The following is an 11,966-nucleotide window of genomic DNA, read 5'->3' as shown; positions in this document are numbered from 1 at the left end:
TCTGATTGCTCTAGTTTAATCTTAAGTGTTCAGGGCAAACAGGAAGGGCTTCAAGACTTATCTGTCCAGCAGCTCTGAGAAGAGGGCATCCTTGGTTGAGCTAGGAGGAAGCTGTGGGTTTCCATTACTAATAGTGTTCAGGCCCTTTGCTTAAGACTTTACTCTGCTTTTCAAATACTTTACTTGTACTGTATATAATGTAAATTACTCAAGAGATTCTCTGCAATCATGTCAACAGCAGAAACTTCACTCAAACTTCACTTGTTTTCTCTGGGAGTGTGCTTGCAGGTTATTTGTTGCTTTTTAAATGGGGAATTGGAATATGCTTTCAAATACTAAGATAAAAAATTGGGGGAAGATATGCAAGAAACTGATACATTGGATGTTTCTAGGATATTGGATTGGAGAGCCATTGTGTTTTATATATTTATATATTTCTGAACTTAAAAAATGTTTCTTTTCTATTTATTTCCTTGGTTATTTCGTCATTTTAAATACTGCAATAAGTGCTTGTGAAACCACCATCCCGAACAGAAGCTAATATCTTCCTAAGAATGTATGTTTAACCATATAATTTTCTCACTCCCGTGTTGACCCCCATAATAATCTTATTCATGAACTCATCATTCTCTTGCTTTCCTTTTCATAGAGTTTATTGCAGCAAATAAATTCCTAAGAATTATATATTTTTATTGTACTCATCTTATATTTTGTGAAATTTTATGTTTTATGTAAAATTTTGACACATATTTTCCATTTCCTATTTATTAAATTGTTGAGTTCATCCAATTGTTTGGTTCATTCATTCTGATTGCTGTCTTAATGTTTTAGCAAAAAATATTTTATGCATTTTGTGCATTTTAAATAACAACTAGTTTAAATTTTTTTAAAAATTAATATGATTATAATTATTGTTATCCCAAAATATGCCTGTCTTTGGGGTAGTGATTATTGTAAGCTGGTTATTTTAAAGAAACAAAAGACTCAGGAAGAAACTTTGACCTTCCCCGCAACTGCCTAAAAGAATTTAAATAGAGGACCTGCTCCATGAAGAGCGTTATTATCATAGATAACGATATTTTAATACGAACTAGGTGTTACAGACAGGGAGGTACCCAGCAAGGCCCATTTGATCAAAGTCTTTTCTGTGTCCCATTGTTAAAGTTGGGCCAGCAAACATTTGTTTACCACACATTGCTATTCCATCTCTTTGTGAATTGCCTTTCTCCCCTTTAGTCCAAACCATTACTCCCCTTTCTCCTTAGCTCTAGATGGCACGTAAGCCTCAACTGGCCATCTTGTTCCTATTCTTACAGATCCTCATACATACATACATAATTAAATTTACTTCCTCCTGTCAATCTGTCTCATGTTAATTTAATTCTTAGGCCAGCCAGAAGAACTAAGGGGAAAGACAAGAAATCTACCCCCAGCCCCCACCACAGAAGTAATATTGCCCCTCTCCTCTGAATATACCTTGTACAATCTTTTCGGATCTTGGATTTTTGATATCCACTCTTAACACCTCAGTGTACTCCTTTTTTCTTTTGTTCTGCTTTCTAATCAAGAATTCAAGTTTATTGGAAGTATTGGGTAAAATTTAACATACCAGAATAACTAGAAGAGCAGTATAAAAACCTTATGATTTGCATGATTTGTATAAAGTTTACATTGTAAAGATACCTAGGAAACTTTTGAGTTTCCACTTGCTTTGAAAGTATTATATATTGTAGAATAGCTATGAATCCAGCATTTTCTCTCCCCTTAATCTACCTTGGACTCTTGTCAGGGAGGAAAAACATTTTCTCTAAACTCTTAGGTTTAGTATGTGGATGCCTACAAATTAAACTGACATAGGACAGATTATCAAGAGACAAGAAGAAATTTAATCACATATTTTTATTAACATATGTACAAGAATTCACAGAAAAAATGTGACTCAAAAGAATAGATAAAATTTGGGGCTTAGATACCATCTTAAAAGGGGAAGGGAATGGGGATTCGATATCATCTTAAAAGGAAAAGGGCACTTAAGGAAAAATAAATGACTTTCTGGAAATATAAATGAGCCCTTAGGAGAATAGATGGGAGATATGATAGCTTTGTGATAATGCCTGTTTAGGTATAAGGTGGAGACTTCTTATCTCCAGTTATTCCTGGGGGTGGAATTTATGACAATTGAATTTTTTTGGAGATTTTTGGGGAGGATCTACTTTTAGGCAGATAAGGGATTTCAGGAACTCAAAAGTCTTCTGCTCAAAATAATTTTTATGCCACAGTGGTATAATCTGGCCCCCCAACCTGTAGTAATAAGTTATTTACAAAATTGTCACAAAAATTTCTAAATTATCTCAACGTTTCTCTTTGCCATTTTCAACTTGTGTGTTTGGTAAGGTATATGTGAATAAGAACACTTTTCCTCATTTGTAATTCAAAACAGCATTTGACAGAGTCTTGTGCAGATCAGTGCTGAAGAAATTATTTCTGATATCTATGGCAACAGTTGGGGGGACTATCTGGAAAGACTTCCTAGGGCCTCTAGGTTTTCCCCTAGGTCAGCTGTCCTCAGGATCTTTGCCCAGGGAAAGGCCAGTCCCCTCCCAAGGGACCTCCCTTCCCGAGGAGACACATTCATGTGACACAGAGATTTTGGTAGATGCTCAAAGATGAGAGCTGGCTCTCTTCTCTTGGAGGGAGTACTGGGGGATGGCAAGAGATAAGAAGCTTCTAGGAAGAAAAAAATGACAGGGAACAGTGAGAAATTGAAAGCCTTCAGATAAGAGGCAAATAAGAAAAGCATTTTCTGCCAACATTGTGAAACATGGAAGAAATAAAAGTCAGCTTACTTTAGGGCCAGGGCTAAAAACAACTGGGCAAAAGAGCTTAACTTCTGTGATAGAGATTTTGTAACAGTGAGGGAACACTGAAAGGTAATCCATGATTTTAGTTCAGGAATGCTTCGAACAAGGTCTACTGTAGGTAGCCAGAGACGATACCTGCCTGTGTGTGTGTGCGGGAGGGAGGGTGAGATTTCAGAGGCACTAGGGAAGCTCTCCAACCCCCATATGCCTCAATCATTCTTAGTGACCTACACGAAGGCCTATGTCTGAAGGGTAATTGGGGCAGAAACTCAGCCTGATTATACGGCTGCTTCCAGCAGGAGGAGGAAGAAAATCTTTGCCTGGGGTGTGTGTGTACCCAGAGGAGGTCTTTTTCTAATCTACAAAGCTTCTCAATTCCTGAAAGACAATCCATAAAGAAAGGGCCATCCCCTCCTGCAGAGAACCTTTGTGCAAAGCAGAAAGTGGCACCTCTGTAGGCACCCCAGCGTGTCAGACACATTCGAGATAATGGTGCAGAAGATGAGGGCCATGGCTTGGTGGGCAAGAGTGTTCCTCAGAGGAGTATCTTTTTGCAGAACTTTCAGATTCACTCCTGTGATTCAGGAGAGAGGTTCAACTTGAAGCTCCTAGTCTTTTCTGCTTCACTGTGAACCAGTTTTAGAATCTGTCCTGTGCTTTGAGAGAGGATTGAATCAGAATCAAGAGAAGTCATTGAAGGGAGCAGTTTTGCCCTGGGTGGCCTGAGCCTGGAGCAGGGAGTGAGGAGAGACTGTAGAGAGTGGAAATCTGGAGGCCGCAAGGCCAGGCTGGGCCTGCGAGATCTGAGCCAAGGATGCTCATGGGTCAGCTTTCATTTGGAAGGATGAGAAGACACAGCAAATGAAGAGGTCTGACTAAAGCTCACTGTGGATCACCATCGAGAATGGACCAGACCAAGGCCTGGGAAGGAGCTGACTGTGGGCAAATGGAGCCAGCACCTCCCAAGCCAGCCTGTCTATACTCCTTGTTCTATGTTTATTTCTCTTATACTGTTTCTAATGTTCAGCAAAATTTTCCCAAAGTCCCACCGAGTTTCAGATTACTAGAGCAATAAAGAGTGGAGTGTTGGATCATGGTGGAAGCAAGGAACAGAAGATGAATTGCGGCTCAATGGTCCTCCTGGCTTTTCCTACCCATAGATGCTTCTCTGACATTTTTTTTTTTATTAAGGGAGATGTTATTCCAGCTCAGTCCTCACCCTGGGGAATGCCTCTCTCAGGTCTCCAGGGTGCTGTGTCACCCAGTACCTCCAATTCAAGATAAACACTGAGCAATGATTTCTCTCAAAAGTTTTGGGGAAAAAATACTTTTTAAAAAAATTAAGCATATACATTATGAAGTAGAATACAAAATTCACATAAATATTAAATATTCAATGTAGATTTAAAAATAAATTTCTAAAAAATATATTAGTTTTTGAAAGTTTTAATAAATTTCTAGCCTCTGGAGGGCAGTTCCCAGATGTTCACCCCAGTCTTTCTAGGAATAGCAAGTCATTCACTCTATTCTGCTTTTAAGGGTATTTATAAGAAAAAGTTTGAGAAACAGGATTTAGCAGAACCAAGTGAGATTATTAGGCAGTGAGAATTACAGAGTTGTGATTAGATAGCATTCCAAGCATGGATAAAATGAGATCTTCATGTTTCATTAACTCATTCACTTATTCGGTGGGCACGAATTGCTTGCCTGTTGCATACTACTGTATAAGTGTGGAGAATATGAAGATAATTTATTTCCTACTGTCAAGAAGTGTGGAGATTAGACTAGGAGACCACTAGCTTAATAGGGTTGATGACAATTCATTGCAGAACATCACAATGAGTGTGGGACAGGGTTCTAGGGAAATACAAAAAGAGGTTACCTAACTTAGATGGGGATGTAGGTCAGGAAAAGTTTTTCAGAGTTGCCAATTTATTAAACAGTGGGAATATAGTTGGTAGACTGGAATTTATCTTTGAATAATAAAGTTCACTCTGCCAGACTTTTTGAACTATTTTGAAGAAACTTGACTGTGTTGTCCCTGTATGGGTCATACCACTAAGTGTTATATTCGTTGGCCTCTTGTGGGCCACACAATGGAAGCACTTTATAACCTTCAGATGTTGTGCCATCATATGTGCCAATGAGATCATTCACCACAATTGGCCTCTTCTCACGTTACTCTTTCTTCTCTTATTCATACTACGCCAACCACATGGCCCCCTTGCTATAACTTAGACTCGCTGAGTACACTCCCACTTCAGGGCCCTAGGACTCGTTCCTCTCTCTGTCACTTGCCTAGGTATCCCCAAATGCTCCTCACTTTGTTCAGGGTTCTGTTCGAATATCATTCTTGTAGCGAAGACTTTTCTGACCCCCTCATGAGAAACAGTAGCTGCAGCCTGTAGTGGGTTGAAAGGTGGCCTTTCAAATTTGACCTTATGTGGAAAAATAGTCCTTATGGATATAATTAAGTTAAGGATTTTGAGATGAGGATATCAGGACAACCACCAGAATCCGAAGAGGCAGGGAAGGGAATCTCCCCAAGAACTTCTTGAGGAAGTAAGGCCTTGCCGATAACATTAACGTTGGACTTGGGGCCTCCAGAACTGTGAGAGAACAGATTTCTGTGATTATAAGTCATCAGGCTTGTGGTAATTTGTAATTTCCAGCTACAGAAAAGTAATGTATACTCCCCCCACAACCCCACAGCTCTCTCTCCCGTTAACCCTTATCCTTCATTATCAGCATCTAACATAATCTGTCATCTCTCTCTCTCTCATCTATCTATCCATCTACCCATTTATCTACCTATATCTATGTCTAAATCTATAACTATCTCTATGTTTAAATCTATCTGTATTTCTATCTAATCTATATCATTTATATCTATATCTATATAGATAGATATAAAATTTGTTTATTCTCTATCTCGAATGCAAACTAAGGGCTTTGTTTTGGTTCACTGTTATATCACCAGCATCTACAACAGTGCCTAGCACATGGTAGGTATTCAGTAGTTATTAAATAAATGGATGGCTGAGAAGTTGGGTTAAGAGGCTCCGCAAACACCTGGAATTACTGTTTCATCCTGTGTGTAACTAAGGAGACAAAATGATTCCAGTTCTGGTGATAAAGCTGAGTAAAGGAGAGGTTCAGTGATGGAGAGATTTGGATTTAAATAATGGCTCTGCCACTTTTAGCTTGTGACTTAAAGCTCTGAACCTCAGTTTTGTTAATAGCAAAATAGCTCTGACTTTCTAAATTTGCCATAAGGGCTACAGGGAATGAGAGTAATAGAGTGGCTGGCTCAGCACCTGGGGAGTGGGGCTTAGTGTGGTTCTCTTTTCTTCCCCATTCACAGTCTTAAGACTCACAGGAGAGGCAGGAAGGCTTTTTACCCTGTGGCCATTTCCTCCTGTATCAGCCACATAGGTTCCTGAACAATATCAATTGTAAAATTTATATGTGGTAAGATCCCAATTGTGTTTAAACAAGATTACTTAGATATATACCCTTATACATATACATGGATCTAGCTGTCTTTATTAAAAATATTATTTGGAAACACCTGTACTATTAGCAGTTATTAGATCTAGGTTTCTGGGTTGTTGAATAAAGCATGGTTTTAATTTTTTTGATATTTTTCTTCATTTTCCAAAATGTAAATTGAAGATGTTTCTAATTCATTTTTCCATCAGATAAAACTCTAGGCCTTGCTTTTGAGATTTCGTTTCTAGAAATAGCTCAGAATAGAATGCTAAGGTTAGCTTTAGTGCCAGTGACTGGGGATTTCCTCTAGTCTCTGGTTGATCATGTGGAAGTAGCGTTTCTCATGTCCTTCCTTTTCTTAAGCTATTGTAGACACCAGACTTTCATGGCAGAGAATTTTAGCCAGGATTTCCTCAATCTGCTCCTCATCTTTGCAATCTCATTGGTTCCTTTGATGAGAACTTTTTCCTGAGGTCTTTGCAAACTTAATTTAAAGCATTGGTTACATCACACTTTTAAAGCTTCTGGTTAACAATATGATATTTCATATAATTCCCAAGGAAAATCGGTCTGTCCCATCTCATCGCTAATTTACATAAGGCCTTTTACTGTTCAAATAGAAGAGTGTTGGAATCCAACGGATGTTTCCAAAGTTATCGTTTCTTAAAGGAGTTTAGCGCCCAACCTTGGCAACAGTGTGGACCTGAATCAGTTCAACTTAATCTAATGGAGATAAATTTGATTTTGCATGAATTCGGGCAGCATTGATAAAAGCTCTTAACAGCATGTTTCATTCATATGCAGTTCCAGCATCTTTTGCTTTTCCTTTAAGGATGGGAAGAAAAGGGTTTCAAGCACACATTTTAGGCAAATGTGTTTTATGCTTTAATGTGGAGGGAGCATAAGCTGTTATTATGATAATGTTAGTAACACTTTTCATGTATTACATTTTGGCTGACATTTAATCCTAATTGAGAAAAATCTAAAATTAATCTTTGTAAGAAACAAGACCAGAGTGGCTAATCAGGTTTGGAAGTGGGACTAATTGTACCATAATCAGATTGATGGGCTGTTAAAAATCTGATGTGAAAACCATGTCATGAAATAATAAGAAAGAATCTGTACAAAAGTCCCCTTCAATTTTCCCCTTGTCCCTTATTTTGCAGTTTGTTCAAAAGGCTTATTACCTCAGCTTCAAAGCACAGAGCCAAGATTTCTGCCAGCTGGTTACTTTTATTTTTTTAATCGGCCCAGCTTTCCTGAGAGAGATGCAAAAGGAGGCAAAAAAAAAAAAAAAATCATTATTTATCATCTATTTTGTCCAAGGTAAGACACTACAGTGATGCCGGACTACAGTGATGCCGGGCCGGGGACGCTGACAACCTGGCTGATTCTGATGTTTTGTAGTTAGTTTTCAAGTCTGCTTATGGTTAAATTGTTGGGTTATGGAATGTGGCAGGGACAGGCACAGCAGAAATGGGATTGGGAACTTTGTGGAATGGAATAGGTCTGAGCAGCAATTATTATGCCTTTCAGTACAGTTAAAACCCTCTTATCATCCTTCAGTGAGGAGTTTGCCTAGTCAGGGCAATGGTCCTCAGGATCCCCTAGCCCCGTGAGGGTCCCACGGGAGTGATGCCAGATGTTATGCACCAGTTCAACTTTTGCTTTGCTCCTGTAAGAAGCAGTTAGAGGTAGGTGTTCTATGGGAGGATTCCATGAGTTTATATCACAGACTATCTAAAAATCCCAAGGCTACCTGCATCCATGAGACAGGATGGTCAATGTTTCTCTTAGCAAGAAATCTGTTGCACTTTTAAGCTTTTCTGGCCTCCTGGCAGAAGAAGTCCTCCCAATTATTCCTCACTCTCTTCCCAGCTTCCCTCCTAGCCCCATGGGTTCTCACTCACCTGGAACCAGCTCCCATGCCCCACCTGCCAGACTGGTATGCTCAGGACCTGCCTTATTCTATGGGTGAGAGTTTCTTCCTCAAAAGTGTTTTACTTTCTAGAGCCTGGTCAAGGACAGAGGTGGAAAGCCCCAGCAAAGGCACAGTGCCTCTGGCTCTGACCCCACCGGCCAGTCTTTGCTCCCTCACCTTTGGGCTCCCTGCCCAGCCCACTAGGACCAACTTTTACACTGGCCTCTGCCTCTCACTCACACCTCAACCTCAACGGCAGGTCAGTAAAGAAACTATATTTGCATATTATCTCTGCAAGAAAGGGGAGAAGAGTAGGTGACATAAATGCACAGGGGTGACTTCAGCAGACACCAGAAGCTCTGGTTAGAGAATTGGAGACAATTCTGGCCACTCTCCCTCAATGCATTGTCACAGCACCTATTTGTTTCATGGAGTTGAATGACTCAGTGAGGTCTCTAAAAATGTTTTTAAAACATTTAATGGGAATAAATATCTGTTATAAAAAATAAAGCACATGGAAGTGGATAAGTAAAAAGTAAAAGTGTTCATTCATCTTCTTTCCTTAGCCCCATCCTCTTCCTCTGAGGAAAACACTGCTGGCATTTAAAAGGAGCCCTTCCAGGCTGTTTTTTTTTTCCCTGTGCAATATGAATGAACAGCAATTAGGTCTTTGAGTCCTGAATCATTACATCTAAAAATGTGGAAGCCAGTAGCTTCTTGGACAATCGGAATATGCCATTGAGTTATTAATACAAAAGGCTTTAGATATTGAACATCAATGGATTCAGAACAGGCCTCAGAAGGCACCTGAGACCCTGCAGGTTCAAGAGAAACTTTTACTTCTCCCTTAAAGGATCTAAATTGGGGTCTTGCTCATAAGGAGAATTATCACCAGAGGTAACTTTTTATGACCTAGCTCTAGGGCAGGGCAAACATCTAATTACTGAACATTGCTCTTATTATCATCCTGTGAATGACTTCCCTTCCCTCTGAAGCCCCAAAGTTCTTTCTTACCTCATCCCTTAGCTCAGAATGTACCTCATTTCCCCTTTCTGTCTCTGACTCATGTATGTAGGGTTCCCATATGTACGTATATAATTAACTTTGGTTATCTTCTTTTGTTAATCTATCTCATGTCGATTTAATTATTAGAAAGGTAGAAGAGCTTAGAAAGATAGAGGAAAATTTCTTCCTTCTGCATAAAGGCTCAGTTCTTTTCTTTCTTTTTTTTTTCTTTGTCTTATTTAAAAATGTAAACTCCTAAAGAATATATCTACAGAGAAACTTCACTTGCTCTGTAACTCACATACATCAAAATTTATAGTATTTAATGCTCTCTATTCCCCCTCCATAATCCCATCGGTATCTGTGCAGTCCACTGTAGAAATGAACTCTTAGATAGGCTTGTTAAAGTAAGGCTCTGGACTTCTAATTTCAGCCTGCCTTCTGTGTGCAATGTGTACTTCCTGATGCCTAGAAAATCCTAATTATTAAAAAAAAAAGCAGTAATCTTTCCTATGCTCCAAATTCCCAATACTTCTTGTGAAAGAACTTCTTTGAGAACTTTCTGATTTGGTTGCTTCTGGGTAGAAGTAACTGTAACATGTATTCTGTGCCCTTTTCTGGATCACACAGCCTGCATCAAAAGTTCCCCAGAATTGGCCCCTTTTCATTATTAAGAGATGGACTCAGCATTTCCTTTTTTATTTTTTAAAGGGTTAAATGCACTCCAGAGACCACACGTGTTAGTGTCCCTTAGTTTTAGCGTTTTGGCTGAAAAGAGAAGCTTGTTAAGGTTGAGGCGGCTACTGTAAGTAATTTATGGTTTCTTTCAAAGGGTGGGACCCAAGAAGGTGGGAAACTGCTAGTTTCTTGAGAAACTGTTGAAAAGGCTTTTGAAAATAATGACAACACAAAAGAGGGGCTTCATTTCGGAGTCATGATTCGAGGCCTCCAGGGGAAAGCAGAGTGAAGGGACCCTCAGAGCACAACAGTAGATACTTGAGAATCTCACCAAGGATTCTATGAAAATTAAAGAGAAATCCTTGCAAAGAGGCTCCAAGGCACTTTTGGAATCTCAAGTGTTACTGCAGAAGAGAACGCAGGCTTTTCTAGCATAATCTCCATACTGTATAGATGAGAAGGGGAAACACAGAGGAGAGAAGACTTGTCAAAGACCACAGAGCGGAAACAAGAGGCCAGAGCTCTGGCTTTTCACCTAGGACATTTTCTATTAGACTCGGCTGCTCCCCTGTTTATGACACCTCCAAGTTTCTTTTCCCTTAAATTTTTGATTCAAAATTGTAAATGAAGTTGTACATATGGTTTTTCCTACGTCATTCACTGTGCCCATTTTTAAAGTGATGTTTTTATTAAAGTTTTACTTGTGGCTACCAAATAGTACCTGGAGCCACCTTAGTCTGGTGGTGTGAAGCCCCAGTGCGGAGGGCGTGGGGCATGCCAGAGAAGCTGCTCCTTCAGAAAGGGGAGTGCTAATCACCAGCAAGTCCTGCCAAAGACGGCGGCTTCCTGTCCAGAGTCACGGCCATGGCTGCAGCATGTGCTGCTTCTCAAGTTCTGGGCCCCAGTGTTGATGCTGTTTTGGGACTGTGGAAGCTCCTATCAAAACTTGCTTCAAATCAATAGGGAAAAGATAGATTGTTCAATAAACAGCCTTGGATTAAATGACTAACCATTCAGTTAAAAACAAATGTGTCACTGCCTTCTTATTTCTTATACCAAAATAAATTCCAGATGGATCACAAACTTAAGTGTAAGAAAGTAAATCATAAAAACTGTAGAAATAAACATGAAAGAATTTTAAAATTTAATAATCTCACACTAGGACCAGACTTTCTGAGGTGGTGTAAGAACATGGAACAGAACATTGAAGCCATAAAAGAAAAGACTGCTAAGTTTGACTGCATAAAAAATTTTTAATTTCTGCATAATAAAGAATTACCATAAAGAAATTCAAAATACAAATAAAAATTGAAGAAAATATTATGTATATAAATTATATATAATATATATTATATATATAAATTAGCTCTTTGCCATATATATTACATATGTATGTTACTGAATGTATTTTTAAAAAGTTTTACAGCTCGATAAGAAAAAGACCTACAATTCAATAGAATAATGGGCAAAGGACGTTTAGGGGCAGACAAAAGAAATACAAATGATTTATAAACATAAAGAAAAATGGCCAAGCACATGAATAATCAAATAAACGCTAACTAAAACAACAGCAAGACAATATTTTTCACCTATTAGATTGTCAAAGATCAAAGTGTTTTTATAACAAACAGCTTAGGCAGGAGTTCACGGAAAGAGGCACTCAAACACAGTTGGGAGTTGCATAGGTTGGTGCAAACTCTTTGAAGGAAAAATTGACAATATTGACCAAAATTTAAAATTCAAATACATTTTGACCTAGCAATTTCTTTGTGAGGAACTATTCTAAGAGATTTATGTACAGGGATGTTCATTATAGCACTGTTATACAAAAGTTGGAAATCACCTAAATGATTTTCAATAGTGAGTTGGCTAAATAAATTATGTACCTTCTCACGATGGAATAGTGTGGAGGATATAGATATATACTGCCCATATGGGAAAAGATGTTTATACAGGCATAGTTATCTTAACATTGTAAGTTACAAAAGGTGGCAAGACACTAGGTGACC

The sequence above is a fragment of the Pteropus alecto genome, unplaced genomic scaffold (assembly GCF_000325575.1).
Source record: "Pteropus alecto unplaced genomic scaffold, ASM32557v1 scaffold79, whole genome shotgun sequence".
Taxonomy (NCBI): Eukaryota; Metazoa; Chordata; class Mammalia; order Chiroptera; family Pteropodidae; genus Pteropus; species Pteropus alecto.
This window is presented reverse-complemented; position numbering follows the sequence as displayed.